The following is a 24622-nucleotide window of genomic DNA, read 5'->3' on the forward strand; positions in this document are numbered from 1 at the left end:
TTCAGACTCACAGGAAGTCATAAAACCATACAAAAGATTTGCCATATAGCTTTTACCTGGGTTCCCCGAGTGAGAAAGTCTGAAATAATCATAGTACATTATTAAAATAAAGAAACTGACATTAGTAAAATACTATTAACTGAACCACAGACCTTATTCTGGTGTTGGCAGTTTTTAAATGCACTCTAGGATATCAATTTGTATGTAAATGTGTTTTTTGTGTACAAGTATGTCTATAAAGGGAATTCAAATCATATTGTAATCCTGTGTTGTCAACTGATATTTTGTCATTTATCAGTATATTATTTTCCCACATGATGATGTGATCTTTTTTTGACAGCATAATGTAAGGGCTGCATTGTATTCTATCCTATAACTACATCAACTTATTTCTTAAAATATTACTAAGGAATTTTTAAAAATAATATTTTAGTATTACAAAAATCCAGTGAGGGATATTTCTGTACTTAAAATTTTTTGAGGTTTGAGTTCTTATGAGATGCTGAACTAGCGGAGACCACTGGCTCTCTTCTGTCACCCTGGAGGGATATAGATGGAGAACATCAAGATTCAGAAAAACTATGAGGATTGCTTTGAATTGATGTGTATGTGTGTGTGTGTGTGTGTGTGTGTGGTGTGTGTGGTTTTGTGTGTATGTGGGCTTGTGTTAGGGGTGGTGACGGCAGTGGGGGGGTGGAAGGAGGCTTCAGATGTGGCCATAGGATGACAAAATAGACAAAGAGTTTTTGTAGTTCTCTGTTTGCCTGGGAATATTTAGTGCCTGTTTCAACAGCTGCGGCTCAGGATGCTGGGGTAGGTGCCCCCCGAAGTGAAATCCAGACAGGGAGAAACTGTCTGTGAGTAGATAGTTAAAGAAAACAGGAAAGGTGAGTTGTAACCTGGAGTGTCTCATCTTAATGTTGTTTTTCTACAGGAAACTGGAAATAAAGTACTAAAATGAAGGGGCATTTGGTAGGGCAGAGAATGATCAACTGTGGTTTTCTGGTACCCAAGAGTTGCTACTTTCACATACCCCCCCGCCCCCAACACACACACAATTACATACACTCAAACACACAAGATGCCTTGAAATAAAGATGATCAAATGCTTTGGTAAAAATGGTTGACTTAAAAATGTAGCAATTACCAAGGAACACAAAAAGGAAAACTTTATTTATAATTACTCAGACTTAAAATTCTAGATTGTATCAACATTAAGGGAGTTGATGAAAATGTGGGAGAATGTCCAGGAATATGAGATTATGCTCAATTCATAATTTATGAAAAGGTAGATATAGATACAAAACTTTAAAGAAATAAGGAAGGATTAAAAAGAAATAGAAAAGCTGACACCTTTTTTTTTTATTTTTTGCGACAGAGTCTCACTTTGTCACCCTCAGTAGAGTGCTATTGCATCACAGCTCACAGCAACCTCAAACTCTTGGGCTTAAGTGATTCTCTTGCCTCAGCCTCCCGCATAGGTGGGACTACAGGCGCCCACCACAACTGCCTGGCTATTTTCTGGTTGTAGTTATCATTCTTGTTTTTGGCAGGCCTGGGCTGGGTTCCAACCTGCCAGCTCCAGTGTATGTGGCTGGTGCCCTAGCTGCTGAACTACAGGTGCTGAGCCCTGAATCACATTGACAGAGTAAAATGAGGTGGTAGAAAGATAAGCAAATATATCACTACTACAATAATAAAAATGGATTAAGGGCGGCACCTGTGGCTCAGTGAGTAAGGCACCGGCCCCATATACCGAGGGTGGCGGGTTCAGACCCGGCCCCGGCCAAACTGCAACAAAAAAATAGCCGGACGTTGTGGCAGGCGCCTGTAGTCCCAGCTACTCGGGAGGCTGAGGCAAGAGAATTGCCTAAGCCCAGGAGTTGGAGGTTGCTGTGAGCTGTGTGACGCCACGGCACTCTACCGAGGGCAAGAAAGTGAAACTCTGTCTCTACAAAAAAAAAAAAAAAAAAAAAGGATTAAAATTTCCAGTTAAAAGGAATGATTAAATTAGATTAAAAATACAGATCTATACTTTTCATATGACAATGCTTATAACCTATACACAGACCCAGAAAATTAAAGAATTGGAAAAAATAAGCAGGCAATAACCAAAAGGAAGCTGGCATGTTTATATCAATATAAGACAAAGCTTGATTTTAGATAAAACATGATTAGTAATAGACAAAGTCACTACATAAGGTTTATGTTTCAATTCACCAAGAAAATACATCAATTCTAAGCATGTACACACCTATCCATTTAAACTGCCTCAAAATATACTGTATAAAACAAAAGCTGAAAGAACGATAGCATTAGGCGTAAGAATTGGAAAGGCTGTAGTCCCAGCTACTTGGGAGGCTGAGGCAAGAGAAACACCTAAGCCCAGGAGTTGGTGGTCGCTGTGAGCTGTCATGCCATAGCACTTTATAGAGGGCGATAAAGTGAGACTCTGTCTGCCACCCCACTAAAAAAAAAAAAAAAAAAGAATTGGAAAGGAAGAAATAAAACTAATTATTTTCACCCAGAAGGAAAAAAAATCCTTTTATCATAGGACACTTGCACTAGACTGTTTATTGCAGCTCAATTTACAATCGCCAAAATGTGGAAACAGCCTAAATGCCCACCAACCCAGGAATGGATTAACAAGCTGTGGTATATGCACACCATGGAATACTATTCAGCCATTAAAAAAAAAATGGAGACTTTACATCCTTTGTATTAACCTGGATGGAAGTGGAAGACATTATTCTTAGTAAAGCATCACAAGAATGGAGAAGCAAGAATCCTATGTACTCAATTTTGATATGAGGACAATTAAGGACATGGTGAGGGGTGGGAAATGGAGAGCAGAGAAAGGAGGAGGGAGGGGTGGGGAAGGAAGAGCAGAGAGGGAAGGAGGGAGCAGGTGGGGCCTTGGTGCGTGCCACACCTTTTGGGGGCAAGACACGATTGCAAGAGGGACTTTGCCTAACAAATGCAATCAGTGTAACCTTGTTTCTTGTACCCTCAATGAATCCCCAACAATAAAAACAAAAACCATAAAAACAAAAAAAAAATCAACTCATTATTTTCAGATGATAAGCTTATTAGCACAGAAAACTTTAAAGAACCGTCAGGCAAATTATTAGAAATAATAGGAGGGCTCAGCATGATGGCTGGATATAACATTAGTATACAAAGTCAAGGTCATTTCAATGCACTAGCAAAAAAGACTGGAAGAAAGACTATAATAACATTAGAAAACCAAATGTAGCATAAAATGTGGACAAACTTCTTCGAGGAAAAAATCATAAAATTTTATCAAGATGTTAAAGGTCTAAATAGATATAGTTATGCCATATTCATGCTTAAGAAGACAACATTTGGAAGATGTCTTCTTATACTACACCTAGACATTTTGTATTTTTCTGTTTTTATGATTGGGGTAGTTTTTTTTTTTTTTTTGTAGAGACAGAGTCTCACTTTATGGCCCTCGGTAGAGTGCCGTGGCTTCACACAGCTCACAGCAACCTCCAACTCCTGGGCTTAAGCGATTCTCTTGCCTCAGCCTCCCGAGTAGCTGGAACTATAGGCGCCTGCCCCAACACCCAGCTATTTTTTGGATGCAGTTTGGCCGGGGCCGGGTTTGAACCCGTCACCCTCGGTATATGGGGCCGGCGCCTTACGGACTAAGCCACAGGCGCCGCCCATGATTGGGGTAGTTTTTAAAAATGTCTTTTTTTTTTTAGAGATGGGGTCTTGCTATATTGCCCAGGCTGGATTTGAATTCCAGGGCTCAAGCAATCCTCTCACATCAGTCTACTGAGAAGCTGTGGCTACAGGTGTGCACCACTGTGCTGGGCTGAGTGGGGGTGGTATTTAGTATTATTCTGAACTCTAGATGAAGGAAAGGGGTTTTTAAATTTTTCTTGACTATTTAAAGATTTTGAATGAAGTCAGATTGCTTTAGGGAGGTTGTAACAATTTGTACTTCCATCAGTAGTGTTTTTGAATGCCTATTTCCTATGTCATTACCACTATAAATACTATTTAAAAACTGTTAATATACAGCTTTAACATTTGTAATTCTCTAACAGTGGAATTGACCTTTAAAAATTATGTTTTTTAGTCTCTAGTGTTTTGTCTTTTGTGCATCTTTTGTTAATTTTCCTGTTCATAGGTTCCACTTTAAAATAAACATTTTGTATTAAGAATAGCAAGCCTTGGTCCATTATAATTAATGTTTTTCAGGATAGTCATTCTAAATATAGTTTTTCAGTCCTAGGGCTCAGAATGGAGGAAACTTGTTACCTGTTTCTCCACATTTTCACTATTTTTGTAATATATATATCACAAACACAAGTATTGGTCAGCATTACCCCTCACTGTTAAGAGTACATTTGCCATCCTGCAGAAAAATTAGTGATATTTTTACAGAAAATTATTCTTTCTCTCAGTAAACAATATTTTTCTGAAAGTAAAAATGACTCTTCCTGGCATACTTTCAATGTCTGAACAAAATGTGTGAGCTTTGGGCAAGAAAAATATTTGGTTAATAGATTTCACTTTGATCGATCTTACAGTCCTAACCAGTCAGATAAGTTAATATAGAGCTTCTGGGCGGCTCCTGTGGCTCAGTGGGTAGGGCGCCAGCCCCCTACACGGAGAGTGGTGGGTTCAAACCCGGCCATGGCCAAACTACAACAAAAAAATTAGCCAGGCATTGTGGCGGGCATCTGTAGTCCCAGCTACTCCAGAGGCTGAGGCAAGAGAATCTTCTAAGCCCAGGAGGTGAAGGTTGCTGTGACCTGTGACACTATGGCACTCTACCAAGGGCGATAAAACGAGACTCTGTTTCTATAAAAAAAATTAATATAGAGCTTCAAATATTTCTAAAATCTCATACTAATCCATTTCATTGGGAATTGTATTCATTCTGTAGCTCCCAAAGAAGGTAAGGTTTAAATTTTTTTGTGATTATTAAATTTACCTTAGATAATCTAATATTGTAATGGCTATGAAAGGGTGTGACCAAACCAAGGCCTCACATATCAGTTTAAAATCATACAAGGTAGAAAGAAATTTTGTATTTCATAAAATGAGACCTGGACATGGATGTGGAATAGATATGGGTATAATGGTTGATATCTTCAAAGGCTTGATACATGGTTCCTTGGTTTGCAGAGCTTTTAACTTATGATGACAGTCCCTCAAATTAGTAGAATTTTTAGACTGTACTGCCAAACAACTCTTCCACTATGTTAAATTAGTCTATATCTTGCACACAGGGAACACATTTTTTCCTTTTTGTTTTGTTTTTCTCTGACTAATCAGGTAAGGGTATTACATGTCTACCTTCTTGAAAACTCACATTCCACTGACAGTTGTAAAGAAATTTATGGGAATTTAAAATTGTTTTGAAACTATATAGAAAAACATAGATGAATTTAAGATCCAATGCACCACTGAAAAAAGGAAATTCAAAAAGTTGACTAGCGGTGTGTAAAATTTCATCCAACTCATTTCAGAAGGAACAAAAACTTAAAAGCACATGATAGGACCACTCCAGTAGACTAATTTAAAGCCAACTTAAAATTTTGTCAACAAAATCAAACTGGACAACTTTTAAATAAAATCTTAATCACTGAAAATTATATTATGTTGAAATAGTTTTTAATCTATTTTGAAGTTAAATGTTTTAGGTGATAATTACATTCTGTAGTTATTCACACTTTGTGTAATCTTTTAAGAAAAATAAATCCTTTTGGGGGGAAAAATTATTTTAAAATTTTATTATTGATAATATTGCTGATGTGGTTTACTGGAATGGTCCTACCATGTGCATTTAAGTTTTTGTTCCTTATGAAATGTGTTGGTGAAATTTTACACACCACTGGTCAATTTTTTGTGTTAATTTGTTAATCTCTAAATTTAAATATTATGTAATGTTTTCCTCCAAATCTACCTTAAATCTGAAAAGGCCCCAGAAGGGACTAACATGAATTCATAGTGGATGAACTCTAAGTGTTACACATAATATACCGATATGGATCCAGCTTTGATAAATGGCTTACTGAAATGAAAGTTGAGCCATATAAAATTTCTGTTTTGTTTTTTTTTTTTTGGATGTGAAAAACCGATTGACCTATTCACATTCTCTGATCTAATATCTTTCTTTTGTGAGGTTCTTGGCAAAAAAGAAAAAAGAAAAGAAAGAAAAAAATTGTGATGACCATAGCTCTGTTTACTCCTTGGAGCTTTATGTTTTAAAATATTTTTTAACTTTAAAGGAATATAAATCATTCTAAAAATATTGGAAATTTTTGTAAGCTAGGTTTTTCCCCATGATTTTCCTCTCATAGACTTATTTTTATGCTATGCCTGTCTCCCCAGTTAGATTTTAATCATCCAAGAAAGTTACCTTTGCTTCCAGTAACTCTCCCGCCACCTAAGAATAAATGCAACATGCCCTGCCACGTCTCAAGTGCAGCAGGCACTCAGTAAATATTTGTTGATGGTCCTGATTACAGTATGATGAAGTATGCTACAGCTAATTTAAAATTTTGTCAATAAAACTGGGTTTGCGTTAGTTTAACCTTTTTAGTTTCTGTAAATATTTTCTTTAACGTTATTGACTCTGAAATCCCTTTCTCTCCTATATTTCTGAGCACTGAATTTAAGTATTTTATATATCCTCACTCACTCCTACCAGTCAGTGTTGTTGATGGCTGTTTTTGTTAAAGTTGTGCTCATGAACACTCCTTACTTAATAAAAATAGTTGGGATCCCCAGAATTCATCAAGTCCTATTTAAAGGGCTATTGTTAGATGTTGGCATGGATGTGGAGAAAAGGGAAGAAGCCCAAGTGCCCATTGACCCATGAATGGATTAATAAATTGTGGTATATGTATACCATGGAATACTACGCAGCAGTAAAAAAATGGAGACTTTACCTCTTTTACATTTACATGGATGGAGCTGGAAAATATTCTTAGTAAAGTATCTCAGGAATGAAAAAAGAAATATCCAATGTACTCAGTACTACTGTGAAACCAATTTATATCCTTCACACTTGCATATGAAAAATGAAACAACTATATCCTAGGATGAAGGAGGGTAGGAGAGAGAGAGGGGAAGGGAGGGTGGTGGGTCGATAGAGGGAGGGTTGGTAGGGGGACCACACCTGTGGAGCACATTGCAAGTACAAGTTGGATCTATCAGGTGTAGAACACAAATGTCTTAATGCTGTAATTGGGTAAATGAGGTGAAGTCTATGTTGATTAGTAGGATGTAAGCCACTCCAATTTGTACAAATAATCAACACATTGAATCCCATAATGGCCTAAATGTATTTATGATCTATGTACAAATGACTTAATTAAAAAAAGGGGGAAAAAAAGGGCCGTTGTTTATTTTCTTGAGTCAATTATATCACTTTTTTCCCCCTTCTCATAAAACTTAGATGCCAATATTCAATATATATTTATAAATAATATATATTCTTAACATTATTATTTAAAAATATTAATAATAATAGTCATATTATTAATATGTCATATCCTAAGTACCTCCCATATTCTGGGCACTATTTGAAGTGCATTGAAATTATTATCTCTTCTAATCCTAGAAGAGATAATCCCTAGGGGAGGGAGTATTCTTACTTTACAGATAAGAAAACCAAGACTTAGAGGATTTATATATTTAACAAAGATCACAGAGCTAGGAAAGCAGCCAAGCCTACATCTAAATCCAAGTTTTAAATACTGTATTAATATGTGCTTGGTTATCTAAAGGGTTTTCCTGAAGATGGTCAGCCTAAGGCTTTGTAGGAAGCTCAAGGAGTCTTAACAGAGAAATGCTAAGGCCAGCATTGACCCCTGAGCCCTGGGGGGTAGGAGGATGACTTGTCCCTGGGGCAGGTCTTTCAGTCTGGGAATCAGCCCAGAACTCCCAATTTTCTGGTTCCATCGTTCATCCTGCAAAGTTCCATTCATAAAGTGATTTCCTGTTTGGTTTGTCTGGTGATTCTATTTTCCAGTCTTTTTTTACCCTTGAGTTTCTCACAGCTAATGAATGCTAATGAACTGGCATTTGGGTTTGCCTCCAGGACTCTGAGCCAACCTTTGAGAGAAACCTCTGCTGCCTTGCTGTGCACACGCAGGGGTCCTCAAACTGCGGCCCACGGGCCACATGAGCTGGTGTGATTGTATTTGTTCCCATTTTGTTTTTTTACTTCAAAATAAGATATGTGCATGTGCATAGGAATTTGTTCATAGTTTGTTTTTTTTTTTTTTAAACTATAGTCTGTCCTTCCAACGGTCTGAGTGACATTGAATTGGCCCCCTGTTTAAAAAGTTTGAGGACGCCTGCAGGGATTAGACCCTTGATAGGAGCAATTAGTCAGGCAATGTCTTCCCTGCTAACACTTAAACCTCCCCAAGCACTTTCTATTCAAATAATCTAAAGGTCTACAGTGTGAATTTCAACTAAGTAAAAAAAAAAAAAAAAAAAGAAAGAAAAAAATGGATCCATGTCACATACACATCAATTCAAATATTTATCCCTGAAATTCATACCAGATTTAAGGAGATAAAAGGTGTTAAAAAAAAAAAAAGAACTACTGGCTGTAATAGTCTGCAAAATAGCACATTACTGTTGTCAGTTGCTTGTGGAAAAGGTATCTTTATTTAATATGGTAAAAATCATAAAGAAATTGTTAGCATTTAACTGTATGTATTACGCCCATCTTATAATAGATAAGTCTGTATAGTTACCAGTTTAGCACTTTAGAATTTGCTGGTTTCAAAGAAAGTAGAATGACCATCAGATCTATACAGTCACCTGGTGGGTGAATTTTACTTATCCCTTCTACAGGAAAATGTAAAATTTCTAGGAAACTCCACAGAACTTTATGACTTGCTGTGGTCACTTCATTGAACACAGCAGAGGTTAGGTAAAATGGAAAGGCATAATTATATTCCTAAACTCTTACCTTTGTCAGTGACTTTATTTCTAATATTAAAACGCTTTTGAGACAAGTTCAGTAGGGTGGTTAGTTTCGGGATAGCTCTGTGGCTAAGGTTTTGAGACTGACAGATCAGTGTTTTGATGCTACCTCTGCCATTTACGAATGTGAATGTAGCGCTGGTGAAACTATTGGCCCTTTAAACCTCAGTTTCCTTGTCTGTAGAACTTGATCCATGTGGTTGTTGTGAGCATTAAATGAAAAATATGTAAAATTAATCAAAACATAATTTTGGGCAGAAGATTACATACAGTAGGAGTTCAGTCCTAAAAACTTGTAAACAGGCAGATGCAAATAACATTCTGTTTTTTTTTTTCTTTTTTTAAAGACAGTCTCATTATGTCACCCTTGGTAGAGTGCCGGGGTGTCACAGCTCACAGCAACCTCAAACTCTTGGGCTTACATATTAGGGAGAAAGAAGACAAGAATGTCCATAGATTGTCCCGGAAGGAGAAAGAAAAGGAAGAGGAAGAAGGGGTAGACGGGGGTGGGGGGAGGGAGGAGGAGGAGGAAGAGGCAGCTTGGTCTAAACGTTCATCCTCTGGGCCAAGATAGTCCTCACCACACCCACCGCACCCGTAGAAACTTTCCTCACCTAAGGGAGAAAGGGAGTACGGAAAACAACCGCGGTAAGTTACCTTGAATAGGGAAGAAGACTTTTTTTTTGAGACAGAATCTCACTTTATTGCCCTCAATAGAGTGCCATGGTGTCATAGCTCATAGAAACCTCAAACTCTTGGACTCAAGAGTTCCTCTTGCCTCAGCCTCCCAAGTAGTTGGGACTACAGGTGCCCGCCACAACACCTGGCGATTTTTCTGTTGTAGTTGTCATTGTTGTTTAGCTGGCCCCGGGGCTGGGTTCGAACCAACCAGCCTGGGTGCATGAAGCCAGCACCACAACCACTGTGCTACGGGTGCCAACCAACATTCTGTTTAGACGTATCAAGCTTGGTGGAAAAGTACTTGCTCCTTTGGACCATGAATTTTAAATCATTATAACTAGGCTCAAACCCATCTTTATCAATCAAAATAGAAACCTTACAATCAACACATTGTTGCCAATGAGAAATGTTTGTTTTTTTCCATAGCATAAAACTCTATGCTTCAGGATTTAATGAACTCTTGGAAAGCATTTCCTGCATTCTGCTGGTTGTGGAAGCGTTTTTTTCCTTCAAAAAGGTGTGAAATGCTTGAAAAAGTGGCAGTCGGTTGGCGAGAGGTCAGGTCAATGTGGTGGATGAGGCAAAACACAGCCTAATTTGTTCAACTTTTGAAGTGTTTGTTGTGCGACATGTGGTCAGGTATCTGTCATGGAGAACTGGGCCCTTTCAGATCAAGGCTGGTTGCAGGCATTGCAGTTTTGGGTACATCTTATCTATTTGCAGAGCACACATCTCAGATGCAACAGTTTTGCTGAGATTCAGAAAACTGTAGTGATGAGACTAGCAGCAGATGACCTTTTTTTGGTTTTGGGAAGTGCTTTAGAGGTTCCTGTGGTCCAACCACTGAGCTGGTGGTCGCCCTTCGTCATGTGGAATCTACTTTTCATCACTTGTCACAATCTGATGGAGAAATGGTTCGTTATTGCATAAAATTAGAGAAAGGGACGCTTGAAAGGATGACTGTTCTGATTGGTGGTCAGCTCATGAGCCACCCACTTCTCCAGCCATTTTACCTTTTCAATTTGCTTCAAATGCCGATGTAGACTGGTTGATATTGAGTTCCTGGGCAACTTCTCGTGTAGCTGTCAGAGGATCAGCTTCGATGGTTGCTCTCAACTGGTCACAGTCAACTCCCCAGGGCCGCCACTGTGCTCCTCATGTCCAAGGCTCTTGTCTCGTTTGTAAAACTTCTTAAACCACCACTGCACTGTATATTCCTTAGCAGTTCCTGGGCCAAATTCGTTGTTCTTGTTGCGAGTTGTCTCTGCTGCTTCACAATCCATTTTGAACTCGAGTAAGAAAATCACTCAAATTTGCCTTTTATGTAACATCATTTCTATAGTCCAAAATAAATATAAAATAAACAGTAAGCAAGAAATGTGCATTGAGATGATATATAATATAACCACATTTATTTAAGAATGTACTCCAGTATCAAGCAGCACATTTCAACAACGCAAAAATCACAATTACTTTTGCACCCATCTAATACATGAGTTTGTGAAAAGAAATTATAAGGGAAAAGAAGGATAAAAGCGAAAGGAAGAAGAATACAAACTTTGCAGATTTTGGAAATATTCTAGTTTTTATGTTGGATGGACTACATTTTGGGTATTCCTTTTTGTCTTGTTAGTTTTGAAACATACATATATGCTATGTACATTCTTTTGTACATATGTTTACCGACAAGGAATATTTATATTTAAATAAAAGTGAGAGGTAGCTTACACACACACACACACACACACATACACACTAGCAGGCCCCAATATACTCTCTCATTTCTAAATGATATTTCTAGAGGTTGCACACTCAATCCTCTGAGGAGCTCATGTTGGGTCTCTACCTCCAGACATGCTGATTTAATTGATTAGTGGTTTGGCTCAGGCATCAGTATTTTTTATAAAAATTTTGCTGGTCATTCTAATATGAAATTAAAACTGACCAATACTTGGATTACTTTCTAAGAGGAAGTGCAATGGATGCTAAACCAAATTGGGGATGTGTCTTAAAAATGGCAAAGTTGTTTAAAAATGTGTAATACAATTTTTATGATTGTATCTAACTTTGTTAGATTTCCTGACAAAGGTTTTGCAGCCGAGTAATGTTTCTGTTTTGAAGTATGTATTTGGGGGATGAAGGTGGGAAGTGGGGAATTGCTGTGTAAAGTCATACTTTGCAACTGGGTGTCCAGATGAGAGGCATGGGGGAGGGGGTGGTGAAGCCCAGCTTGCACCCTGCTCCCCAAGGTGCACCCGCTGGGGAGGGGTTGCTTCTAATGGGACGAAGAAGTGCTGCTTCTTAATTCATGCACACAAGTTCCACAAACTCTCATTGTGGTCCTAAAGGCATGGCTTTTATTTCGGTGCTTAAGATGGCTGAATGTCACCAATTTTTTAAAACACAAACAACTATGTGTCAAACAGTTATGGGCACCACCTGTTTGCATGGGCACGTTCTGGCCAGTGACACACAGTGCGATCCTGGGTGTCCCTCATCATCCGGCCTCCACCCTGCCAGGCTTAGCCCATTAGTTGTGGGAGGCGGTCCTGCAGGAGGGCCCGAGGGACTCGTACTAGAGGCTCTTTAGCTGGCATGGAGTTATGCAGACCTTTCCACTCCCCTGCAGCCTCAGTGGTATGCACAGGCTGGTGACAGCTGTTGAAGTTTCACCATTTCTTTCACTGACAGCATATAGTCCATGGGCAGCCACACAGGTTCATTTGCCAGTTCTGGGAAATATTAATCACGATTAATACTCATTGAGAACTGTTGTTTCATTTCATCTTAATATCAAACCTTGCGCTAGGAACCATTTTAAAGGAGGATAAAACAAAGGTTCTATATCCTGCCCCCAGTCAATAGTGGAAGAAGCAGGCTTCAGACCCACGCCTGCATGGCCTTGAGCTGAGCTTGAGGTCTGTGTCCCCCTGCTTGGAACTCTCGCTGGCGACTCTCTCCCTCCTTGTCCCATCCTGCTGCGTCAGCAAAGTCATGGGGCACGAGGTGAAGGGCAGAGAAACCACTGCAAGCTGGAAGGTGACTCAGCAAGAGAAGGACCAGGTGAAGGGCTGGCCGATTCTGCTCCCCTTTCTGGAAGGGGCCCATGGTCCTGGCAGACGGGGATGGGGGAAGAGAGAGAACTGAGTAACGAACCCACTGTTTCTCAGTTTCTGTTCAAAATCAGTTGCAAGGAAGAGTTTTAAAAGTCTTTAGCGTGTATTTTGAAAATGAATTTTGTTTATCAGAAACAAATGTGGATGGTTCCCATGCTTCTCTGAAAAATTCTCGTTAAACTTTTGTGCAGCTAGTAAATTAAGTCATTGTTTATGGTATGTAGTAGAACGCAGGCCTAACTTGTGACTCAGGGGATCTGGTTCTAGGAGTGCTCTGGCCCTGAGTTCGCCACGAGTCTCTTCAACTACCTGTCTCGTTATCCTAATCTATTAAACAGAGGCCTGGGGAAGGCGGGATGTGTCTGCATTTCACATCTTCCAGCCGCAGCTTCTCTTCTGGTGGCCATTCAATTACATGTGGCGACAAAAGTAGAGTGTTTGATACGGTGCCGTAATGGCACTGAGATCATTTCCCATGGTAGGGAGGTGGTTTAGGAATGAATGAATGAATGGATGGCCTGTAGATTTTATTATTATTTTTTAAATTAATTTATTTTATTGTTAAATCATAGCTGTGTACATTAGTGCAATCAAGGGGTACAATGTGCTGGTTTCATATACAATCTGAAATATTCTCATCAAACTGTTCAATGTAGCCTTCATGGCATTCTCTTAGTTACTGTATGTAGACATTTGTATTCTGCATTTGGCCTGTAGATTTTAATGTAGGTTGGGGTACTTCAAAATCCCATCCGTATTGCTCATATGCCTGCTTATCTTCCTATCACTTTTATTTCAAAACATTTTCTTCTGCTGAGACCAATGGAGATTTCTGGAAAATTGTCTAACTTTAGTATTCTGTCTTGTCTGGTACTTTCAGTAAGAACGTGACTGTATTGACACATATTTAGTTACCTCTAAAGGAACCCATTTCATTTTTTTGACATTAATTGCCCATCATAATCGAAGCTTTAATGCAGTTTCTTTGTAGTGTTAAACAACAGAATCAGTGACTTCGGGATTATTTTTGTTCTCTTTGTTCAATTCCATTCATTTCCTGTTTGATTTTTCACTGTGTCCCCAGAACTGTACTAGGTGCCAACGGTGGCCCCCCAAAGTGCAGCTTTATATTCAAGGAGAAAACAAACAAACAACAACAACAAAAACCCTCACACCTAGAACAATTAGGGAGCAATACAAGAACAATATAAGATACAAGTTTTGATGATGTGTGTTTTTATGGCCGGGATCTGAAGCAGTGTTTTTCAACCTTTTTATCTCACAGCACAGTTGAACCTATAGTCAAACTTCTTTTGCACACTCAAATTATGTTGATTAAAAAAAGAGCAAAAAGAAGAATATACTTTCTGTGCTTTGAATTTCTTTCAAAAATGATTTAATTAATGATCTTCAAAAATTTTTGTGGCACACCTAAGATCCTCTCACGGCTACCCACTGGTTGAAAATCACTGGTCTAAAGAGGGACTTTACCTAACAATTGCAATCAGTGTAACCTGGCTTATTGTACCCTCAATGAATCCCCAACAATAAAAAAAAAAAAAGAAAGAAAATAACAAAAAAAAAAAAAAAAAAAGAAAATCACTGGTCTAAAGCAAAGCATTTGTTGTTCCTGATAGTGAAGAACTAAGACTGCAAACCACATACAGGTGACATGAGTTAACTCAGTGACGAGCTTTGAGCATGCAATTTTTTTATTTGAAGCACCATCGTTTGGTGTGGGGGTGGCATCATTCATCCCGTGGTGGTTGTTTTTGGTTCCCTGTACCTTGGGAGCCTGTTTAAAGATGTCTCTTCTACGAAGGATCTTGGAGGGGTGTTAGCAGATTCTCCACGGCCCTCTGGTTTATAGTTTTCACTGCCATGCCAATGACATCACATTCTTGCTGGGTGGGTAGAAGCAATCACAATTAGAAGTCAAAAAAAAGAAAAAGAAAAAAGAGAGAGATTGAAGTGGTGACTTAGAATTGAGGCAGTATAGATTCCACAGAGAAAATCCTATTTAGATTGCAGGATACACTGAAAACTCACATCACCAGATGGAAGCCAGCACTGTTTCATGGATCACCGGGAGAAGGTCAACCTTCTGGAAGAGCAAACAAGGACACCACTACCATATTTACAATTAATTTAATTAAGAATCTAGCCCCGATACTGAAATGATTTCTAAATTATCTGGCATTAAACACAGTAGATTATTGAAAAACTATCACTAAGAAATAACTACTAAAAATATAACAGGTTATGATGAGGATGAAGTTTTAGATAACGCAAGAAGACAATTTCTCGTTAGGTGGAAAATACCAGGCTCAGATTTATCTTTGACAGTGTGACCTGCCAAAATGCCTGCTCTCCAGCCCATCTGATAAAGGTCAATGATTCGAACACCCAAACACGTTGATACATGTAGCACCTGCCTGAAAACAGTTGCCATTACTTTTCTCAACCCAAACTGCACCATTTCCTTAAAGTCTGAAAAGCAATAAACTAAATTTTCCTACCCCATGAATCAAGTTTTACTTTCTCTTTTTCATACTGGACACCAATGGGTGCTGTAGCTAAATTTAATGAAGACAATTGTGACATATCTGTTTTTTCCCCATTTTCAACTTTTCTTTTTTTTTAAGAAACAGCCCCCAACAAAACTTTCCCACCTCTAAATTGAGAAGGAGATAGGAAAGAGAGATTGAATTGTCTTTCAAATGGCCTTAGAAGAAGAGAGAGAACAGAGATGTGGGTAGTCATTTTATTATTATGACAAGTTTGGGTTTACAAAATAAGTGTTTTCCAAATTACCGCCTTCAATTGTTAAAATAGGTAGGAAACATGCCACTGTTAATTGCCAAAAACTTATAGTCCTCAAAATATTTTGTGCAGCATTACTATTATTATCGTTAACAGAAATAGAAATGATAAAAATCAAGTCAAGTTTCGTGAACACCCAGAATTCCATCTGTGTGTGTGGCAGGTGGGGGGAGGTAGTTTAAAATTAGCAGAATTAATGTTCTTACTTGCTCACAGCTGCGTCCAGCACCATCCCTCTCAAGCTCCAGGCCTGCTCTAACTTTCCTGGCTGGAGCCCCCTCCATTAAACAAGAAAATGAGATGGAAGTGGCCAAGAAATCGCAGGGTAACTGGGAGTTGGACATTGAACTCGAGCCTCATCCAGTCCACTGATTATTTAAGTGGTTTGTTTTCCAGAAGTATCTGTCTTGACCTATAAATCATTGTTAATTTAATTGTTGAACTGGCCTTAGAAAGAGTTTGTTTTAAAGAGACAATGGAGTTGAAGAATTGTGACCTCTGAACTCCAGAGCTGGAAGCGGCCACACCTCAGCAAGGGACACTCTCCCAATGCCAGAGCAGTGGGATGGGACTGTTGTGCGAGCTGCCTCCTGGCCCTTCTGCAGGGAAGTTTATTCTCGGCTGCTCTCTCACTTTGCCCACCCTTTCCTGGTCACCCTGTATTTAGTGAAGTAAATGTTGATAGTTTATATTAAACGCAGTATTAAGTTTGATTTGGCAAGTGTTGAGCTAATACCACTTTTTTTCATGCACACCTTAACCAACCGAAGGTGAGGGAGGTTTGGAGGGGTTGATCTGGGGAGAGGGTTGACTCACCCTATTACCAAGGCCATCTCTGTTCTGTCCACCTGTACTTCTTTTTTTATGATCTGAATCCAGCTTCTGTACTTCTTTTTTTATGATCTGAATCCCTTTTCTCTCCCTTTCCCATGTCAAGACTTAAAAGGTTTCAAATACTTCAAAATTAAATGATTTCCAAATAACCCAAATACCGCTAACATATAATGTTTTATCACATTTTCCCAAAGCAGAATGGCATATTAAGAAATGATTTTATTTTCATCTATATTCTCTTTTAGGGATATAGAGACATTACCTCAAATTATTACTTCAAAGAGACAGAGACAAGAATTTTGTACCCTTCAAGTACTCAAATCATTTTAGGTATTTTATTTCATTTTGCCTAAATCTCTTAGACAGTTATTTCCTTCTATATTTTCTCGTATCACTTAAAAATTACATTTTGCTTGGTCAGGGCCTAAAGAATTACATTGACAAACTTAGAAATTATTGAAAATAATTCTATTAGGGCAGCTATAATGATGAGAAGAAATTGGCTAATTTCAGTGTCTTTCTTTAGGCTCTTCATAGAAAATTGTTGAAATCTGTCTTCCATGAGTAACTGGCATCCTGAAATTGATTTAAAGCTGTAAGAGGGAAGAAAAGCTACATTGAAGAAATTAAATTTTAGATTTGGAGACATTTAAAAAAACTCAACAAATTCCATGGCCCAGAAGATCACAGGCACTGGCCTTCATTTCTAGAAGTGAGGGGAGAAAAGTTGCCTCACTGGTGTGCTGGGAGAGACATGTTTCCTGTAGCTGTTACCATACGGGAGCCTTTATAGTGCATTTTGCTAATAATCTAAATGATTTCTGTGGGGAACAATGTATGTTCTCCTTCTCTGGCAGAAGAGGCACCCAAGGAAACTGGAGTCCTGTCCTGGGCCACATGTCCCTTCCATCTGGCCTCCACCCACCTTGCTGGGACCCGTCCAGTTCTTTCCCAGCTGTACCTCTATGAACCCTGTTCCTTCAGAGTGCTGGAGCTCCTGGCCTTCCCACATCTACTTCTGCAGCCAGAGCACCTCCATTGAACAGCAGACCTTCATGTGTCTGGTTCCTACTGACCCTGTTCCTCACCTTCCAAGAACACCTGTTGGCAGAGGGTGCTTGCAGAACCAATGCAGGGATGCAGAGATGTAAAACCTGGAGGATGAAGGCTCTGTTACTCCTCTGAGTACCCCTCTGCAGCTCATCCTGGGAGATGGAGGCTCTGTTACTCCTCTCAGTACCCCTCTGCAGCTCATCCTGGGAGATGGAGGCTCTGTTACTCCTCTCAGTACCCCTCTGCAGCTCATCCTGGGAGATGGAGGCTCTGTTACTCCTCTCAGTACCCCTCTGCAGCTCATCCTGGGAGATGGAGGCTCTGTTACTCCTCTCAGTACCCCTCTGCAGCTCATCCTGGGAGATGGAGGCTCTGTTACTCCTCTCAGTACCCCTCTGCAGCTCATCCTGGGAGATGGAGGCTCTGTTACTCCTCTCAGTACCCCTCTGCAGCTCATCCTGGGAGATGGTGGCTCTGTTACTCCTCTGAGTACCCCTCTGCAGCTCATCCTGGGAGATGGAGGCTCTGTTACTCCTCTCAGTACCCCTCTGCAGCTCATCCTGGGAGATGGAGGCTCTGTTACTCCTCTCAGTACCCCTCTGCAGCTCATCCTGGGAGATGGAGGCTCTGTTACTCCTCTCAGTACCCCTCTGCAGCTCATCCTGGGAGATGGCGGCTCTGTTACTCCTCTCAGTACCCCTCTGCAGCTCATCCTGGGAGATGGAGGCTCTGTTACTCCTCTCAGTACCCCTCCAGCGCTCATCTGGGAGATGAAGTCTCTGTCACTCCTCTCAGTGCCCCTCCACAGCACATCCTGGGAGATGGAGGCTCTGTTACTCCTCTCAGTACCCCTCCACAGCACATCCTGGGAGATGGAGGCTCTGTCGCTCCTCTCAGTACCCCTCCACAGCACATCCTGGGAGATGGAGGCTCTGCCGCTCCTCTCAGTACCCCTCCACAGCACATCCTGGAGGATGAAGGCTCTGTCACTCCTCTCACTACCCCTCCACAGCACATCCTGGAGGATGAAGGCTCTGTCACTCCTCTCAGTACCCCTCCACAGCATATCCTGGGGGGTGAAGGCTCTGTCACTCCTCTCAGTACCCCTCCACAGCACATCCTGGGGGATGAAGGCTCTGTCACTCCTCTCAGTACTCCTCCACAGCACATCCTGGGGGATGAAGGCTCTGTCACTCCTCTCAGTACTCCTCCGCAGCACATCCTGGGGGAATGAAGTCTCAGTCACTCCTGTCAGTACTCCCCCACAGCACATCCTGGGGGATGAAGTCTCAGTCACTCCTCTCAGTACTCCTCCACAGCACATCCTGGGGGATGAAGGCTCTGTCACTCCTCTCAGTACTCCTCCACAGCACATCCTGGGGGAATGAAGTCTCAGTCACTCCTCTCAGTACTCCTCCACAGCACATCCTGGGGGATGAAGTCTCAGTCACTCCTCTCAGTGCCCCTCCACAGCAAATCCTGGGGGATGAAGGCTCTGTTGCTCCTCTCAGTGCCCATCCACAGCACATGCTGGGGGATGAAGTCTCTGTCACTCCTCTCAGTACCCCTCCACAGCAAATCCTGGGGGATGAAGGCTCTGTTGCTCCTCTCAGTGCCCATCCACAGCACATGCTGGGGGATGAAGTCACTGTCACTCCTCTCAGTACCCCTCCACAGCAAATCCTGGGGGATGAAGGCTCTGTTGCTCCTCTCAGTGCCCATCCACAGCACATCCTGGGAGATGAAGGCTCTGTCACTCCTCGGTACCCCTCCACAGCATATCCTGGTGGATGAAGGCTCTGTCACTCCTCTCAGTGCCCCTCCACAGCACATCCTGGGAGATGGAGGTTCTGTTACTCCTCTCAGTACCCCTCCACAGCACATCCTGGGGGATGAAGGCTCTGTCACTCCTCTCAGTACCCCTCCACAGCACATCCTGGGGGATGAAGGTTCTGTCACTCCTCTCAGTACCCCTCTACAGTACATCCTGGGGGATGCTCTGTTGCTCCTCTCAGTACCCCTCCACAGAACATCCTAAGGGATGAAGGCTCTGTCGCTCCTCTCAGTGCCCCTCCACAGCACATGCTGGGAGATGAAGTCTCTGTCACTCCTCTCAGTACCCCTCCACAGCATATCCTGGAGGATGAAGGCTCTGTCACTCCTCTCAGTACCCCTCCACAGCACATCCTGGGAGATGAAGTCTCTGTCACTCCTCTCAGTGCCCCTCCACAGCACATCCTGGGAGATGGAGGCTCTGTTACTCCTCTCAGTACCCCTCCACAGCACATCCTGGGAGATGGAGGCTCTGTCGCTCCTCTCAGTACCCCTCCACAGCACATCCTGGGAGATGGAGGCTCTGCCGCTCCTCTCAGTACCCCTCCACAGCACATCCTGGAGGATGAAGGCTCTGTCACTCCTCTCAGTACCCCTCCACAGCACATCCTGGAGGATGAAGGCTCTGTCACTCCTCTCAGTACCCCTCCACAGCATATCCTGGGGGGTGAAGGCTCTGTCACTCCTCTCAGTACCCCTCCACAGCACATCGTGGGGGATGAAGGCTCTGTCACTCCTCTCAGTACTCCTCCACAGCACATCCTGGGGGATGAAGGCTCTGACACTCCTCTCAGTACTCCTCCGCAGCACATCCTGGGGGAATGAAGTCTCAGTCACTCCTGTCAGTACTCCCCCACAGCACATCCTGGGGGATGAAGTCTCAGTCACTCCTCTCAGTACTCCTCCACAGCACATCCTGGGGGATGAAGGCTCTGTCACTCCTCTCAGTACTCCTCCACAGCACATCCTGGGGGATGAAGGCTCTGTCACTCCTCTCAGTACTCCTCCACAGCACATCCTGGGGGAATGAAGTCTCAGTCACTCCTCTCAGTACTCCTCCACAGCACATCCTGGGGGAATGAAGTCTCAGTCACTCCTCTCAGTACTCCTCCACAGCACATCCTGGGGGAATGAAGTCTCAGTCACTCCTCTCAGTACTCCTCCACAGCACATCCTGGGGGAATGAAGTCTCAGTCACTCCTCTCAGTACACCTCCACAGCACATCCTGGGGGATGAAGTCTCAGTCACTCCTCTCAGTACTCCTCCACAGCACATCCTGGGGGATGAAGGCTCTGTCACTCCTCTCAGTACTCCTCCACAGCACATCCTGGGGGAATGAAGTCTCAGTCACTCCCCTCAGTACTCCTCCACAGCACATCCTGGGGGATGAAGTCTCAGTCACTCCTCTCAGTGCTCCTCCACAGCAAATCCTGGGGGATGAAGGCTCTGTTGCTCCTCTCAGTGCCCATCCACAGCACATGCTGGGGGATGAAGTCTCTGTCACTCCTCTCAGTACCCCTCCACAGCAAATCCTGGGGGATGAAGGCTCTGTCACTCCTCTCAGTACCCCTCTACAGTACATCCTGGGGGATGCTCTGTTGCTCCTCTCAGTACCCCTCCACAGAACATCCTAAGTGATGAAGGCTCTGTCGCTCCTCTCAGTGCCCCTCCACAGCACATGCTGGGAGATGAAGTCTCTGTCACTCCTCTCAGTACCCCTCCACAGCACATCCTGGAGGATGAAGGCTCTGTCACTCCTCTCAGTACCCTTCCACAGCACATCCTGGGAGATGAAGTCTCTGTCACTCCTCTCAGTGCCCCTCCACAGCACATCCTGGGAGATGGAGGCTCTGTTACTCCTCTCAGTACCCCTCCACAGCACATCCTGGGAGATGGAGGCTCTGTCGCTCCTCTCAGTACCCCTCCACAGCACATCCTGGGAGATGGAGGCTCTGCCGCTCCTCTCAGTACCCCTCCACAGCACATCCTGGAGGATGAAGGCTCTGTCACTCCTCTCAGTACCCCTCCACAGCACATCCTGGAGGATGAAGGCTCTGTCACTCCTCTCAGTACTCCTCCACAGCACATCCTGGGGGATGAAGGCTCTGTCACTCCTCTCAGTGCTCCTCCACAGCACATCCTGGGGGAATGAAGTCTCAGTCACTCCTCTCAGTACTGCTCCACAGCACATCCTGGGGGAATGAAGTCTCAGTCACTCCTCTCAGTACTCCTCCACAGCACATCCTGGGGGATGAAGTCTCAGTCACTCCTCTCAGTACTCCTCCACAGCACATCCTGTGGGATGAAGGCTCTGTCACTCCTCTCAGTACTCCTCCACAGCACATCCTGGGGGAATGAAGTCTCAGTCACTCCTCTCAGTACTCCTCCACAGCACATCCTGGGGGATGAAGTCTCAGTCACTCCTCTCAGTGCCCCTCCACAGCAAATCCTGGGGGATGAAGGCTCTGTTGCTCCTCTCAGTGCCCATCCACAGCACATGCTGGGGGATGAAGTCTCTGTCACTCCTCTCAGTACCCCTCCACAGCAAATCCTGGGGGATGAAGGCTCTGTTGCTCCTCTCAGTGCCCATCCACGGCACATGCTGGGGGATGAAGTCACTGTCACTCCTCTCAGTACCCCTCCACAGCAAATCCTGGGGGATGAAGGCTCTGTTGCTCCTCTCAGTGCCCATCCACAGCACATGCTGGGGGATGAAGTCACTGTCACTCCTCTCAGTACCCCTCCACAGCAAATCCTGGGGGATGAAGGCTCTGTTGCTCCTCTCAGTGCCCCTCCACAGCAAATCCTGGGGGATGAAGGCTCTGTTGCTCCTCTCAGTGCCCATCCACAGCACATCCTGGGAGATGAAGGCTCTGTCACTCCTCGGTACGCCTCCACAGCATATCCTGGTGGATGAAGGCTCTGTCACTCCTCTCAGTGCCCCTCCACAGCACATCCTGGGAGATGAAGGTTCTGTCACTCCTCTCAGTACCCCTCTACAGTACATCCTGGGGGATGCTCTGTTGCTCCTCTCAGTACCCCTCCACAGAACATCCTAAGGGATGAAGGCTCTGTCGCTCCTCTCAGTGCCCCTCCACAGCACATGCTGGGAGATGAAGTCTCTGTCACTCCTCTCAGTACACCTCCACAGCACATCCTGGGGGATGAAGGCTCTGTTACTCCTCTCAGTACCCCTCCACAGCATAGCCTGGGGGATGGAGGCTCTGTTACTCCTCTCAGTACCCCTCCACAGCATATCCTGGGGGATGAAGGCTCTGTTACACATCTCAGTACCCCTCCACAGCATATCCTGGAGGATGAAGGCTCTGTCACTCCTCTCAGTATCCCTCCACAGCACATCCTGGGGGATGAAGGCTCTGTCACTCCTCTCAGTACCCCTCCATAGCACATCCTGGGGGATGAAGGCTCTGTCACTCCTCTCAGTGCCCCTCTACAGCATATCCTGGGGGATGGAGGCTCTGTTACTCCTCTCAGTACCCCTCCACAGCATATCCTGGAGGATGAAGGCTCTGTCACTCCTCTCAGTACCCCTCCACAGCATGTCCTGAAGGATGAGGGCTCTGTCGCTCCTCAGTACCCCTCCACAGCACATCCTTGAGGATGAAGGCTCTGTCACTCCTCTCAGTATCCCTCCACAGCACACACGGGGTGATTAAGTATCTGTTAACTATTCTCAATGAATACATCTTTCTCTAACTTGTAAGAAAAATGGGAGAGAAATTTAGGTGGAGAGAAGCATTTTAAAGTAGGAAGGAGACTAAAGAAATTGAGTCACACTACCTTAGCAATTTGCTCTGTAAATCATGTAGTTAAATAATATGCAAAAAGTGAAGGGGTGGTGAATGTATATGTCCAAAAGAAAGGAGATCAGTGTGGGAAGAGATCCCTGCACCCCCATGTTTATTGCAGAACTACTCACAGTAGCTGAGACTGGAATCAACTGAAGCGTCCACTGACAGCTGAGTGGATAAAGGAAATGTGGACTATATTATATGTACACAATGGAATACTATTTATTTAGCCTTGAAAAAGAAGGGAATCCTGTCATTTGTGACTCTCTGGATGAACCTAGAGAACATTCGCCACGTGAAATAAGCCAAGCACAGGACAAATACTGTATGATCTCACTTAAGTGTGCAATTTAAAAGTGTTGAATCCATAGATGCAGAGAGTAGAATGGGGGTTGCTGGGGTGGGTGCAGGGGGGGACAGAATAGGCGGATGTGGGTGACAGGTTTAGACAGGGGGAGCAGGTCGTGGCGATCTTATGTACGGCACGGTGACAACGGTTCATAATAATGTACTTGGAAATTGCAAAGAGCGTACAACTTAGAAGTTATTCCCACAAAAAATAAGTATGTGAGGTAACAGGTATATTGAAGCTTGTTCAATCATTTCACATATGCAATTTTTTTTAGGACACATTAAAATTTGCTTTAATACTTCTTTGGGGGGGAAAAACACACTTGTAGTGAATGAACAAGAAACATTTTTATGCTATTATTTGTATCTACCATGCCATGAATTCATAGGGGAAGAGGTTCCAGCAGCTCAGGGAGGCACCTTGCCATTTAATGTGACAAAGTGTTGATTGACTTTTGAATTCATGGGAAATAGGTCCCAGCACCTTGTATCACTGTTACATGGGGACTATTGGTTATCTTGTGTGCCCCTGCTGTACACATATTATGCCATGAGCTCATGGGGAATAAATAGGTTCTTGCTCCTAAAAACATGGGTTCACTAGTACTCCTGTGTGCTATGTTATATGCTTATTATGCCATGAATTCATAGGGAATGGGTTCCAGGAGCTCAGGCTCCTTTCCGTTAGTTCTCACAAAGTGGGCTTCTCTGGGTGCTGGCGCTTCAGTTGAACCTAGGTACCTTTCTCTTTGGCTTCCTTCTTTTTCTGATCATTTTCCTTCACACGTTTCAGGAAGCTATCTCGGCTCTTAGAGTGCTTAATATGCTCAATACGAACATTAATCCTCTTCCCGAGGATCTTGCCCTTAACTTGTTTGTTTACAACAATGCCAACAGCATGCTGGGTAACATTGTAAACTCTTCCAGTTTTGCCATGGTAACATTTGAGTGGCATGCCTTTTTGAACAGTACCCATTCCCTTGATGTCTACAATATCACCTTTCTGGTAGATTCGCATATATGTGGCCAAAGGAACAACTCCATGTTTTCTAAAAGGCCTAGAGAACATATATCGGGTGCCTCTCCTCTTTCCCTTTGGGTTTGTCATCTTGGTGAATTACTGGAAGATG

The sequence above is a fragment of the Nycticebus coucang genome, chromosome 5, assembly GCF_027406575.1.
Source record: "Nycticebus coucang isolate mNycCou1 chromosome 5, mNycCou1.pri, whole genome shotgun sequence".
NCBI classification, from domain to species: Eukaryota; Metazoa; Chordata; class Mammalia; order Primates; family Lorisidae; genus Nycticebus; species Nycticebus coucang.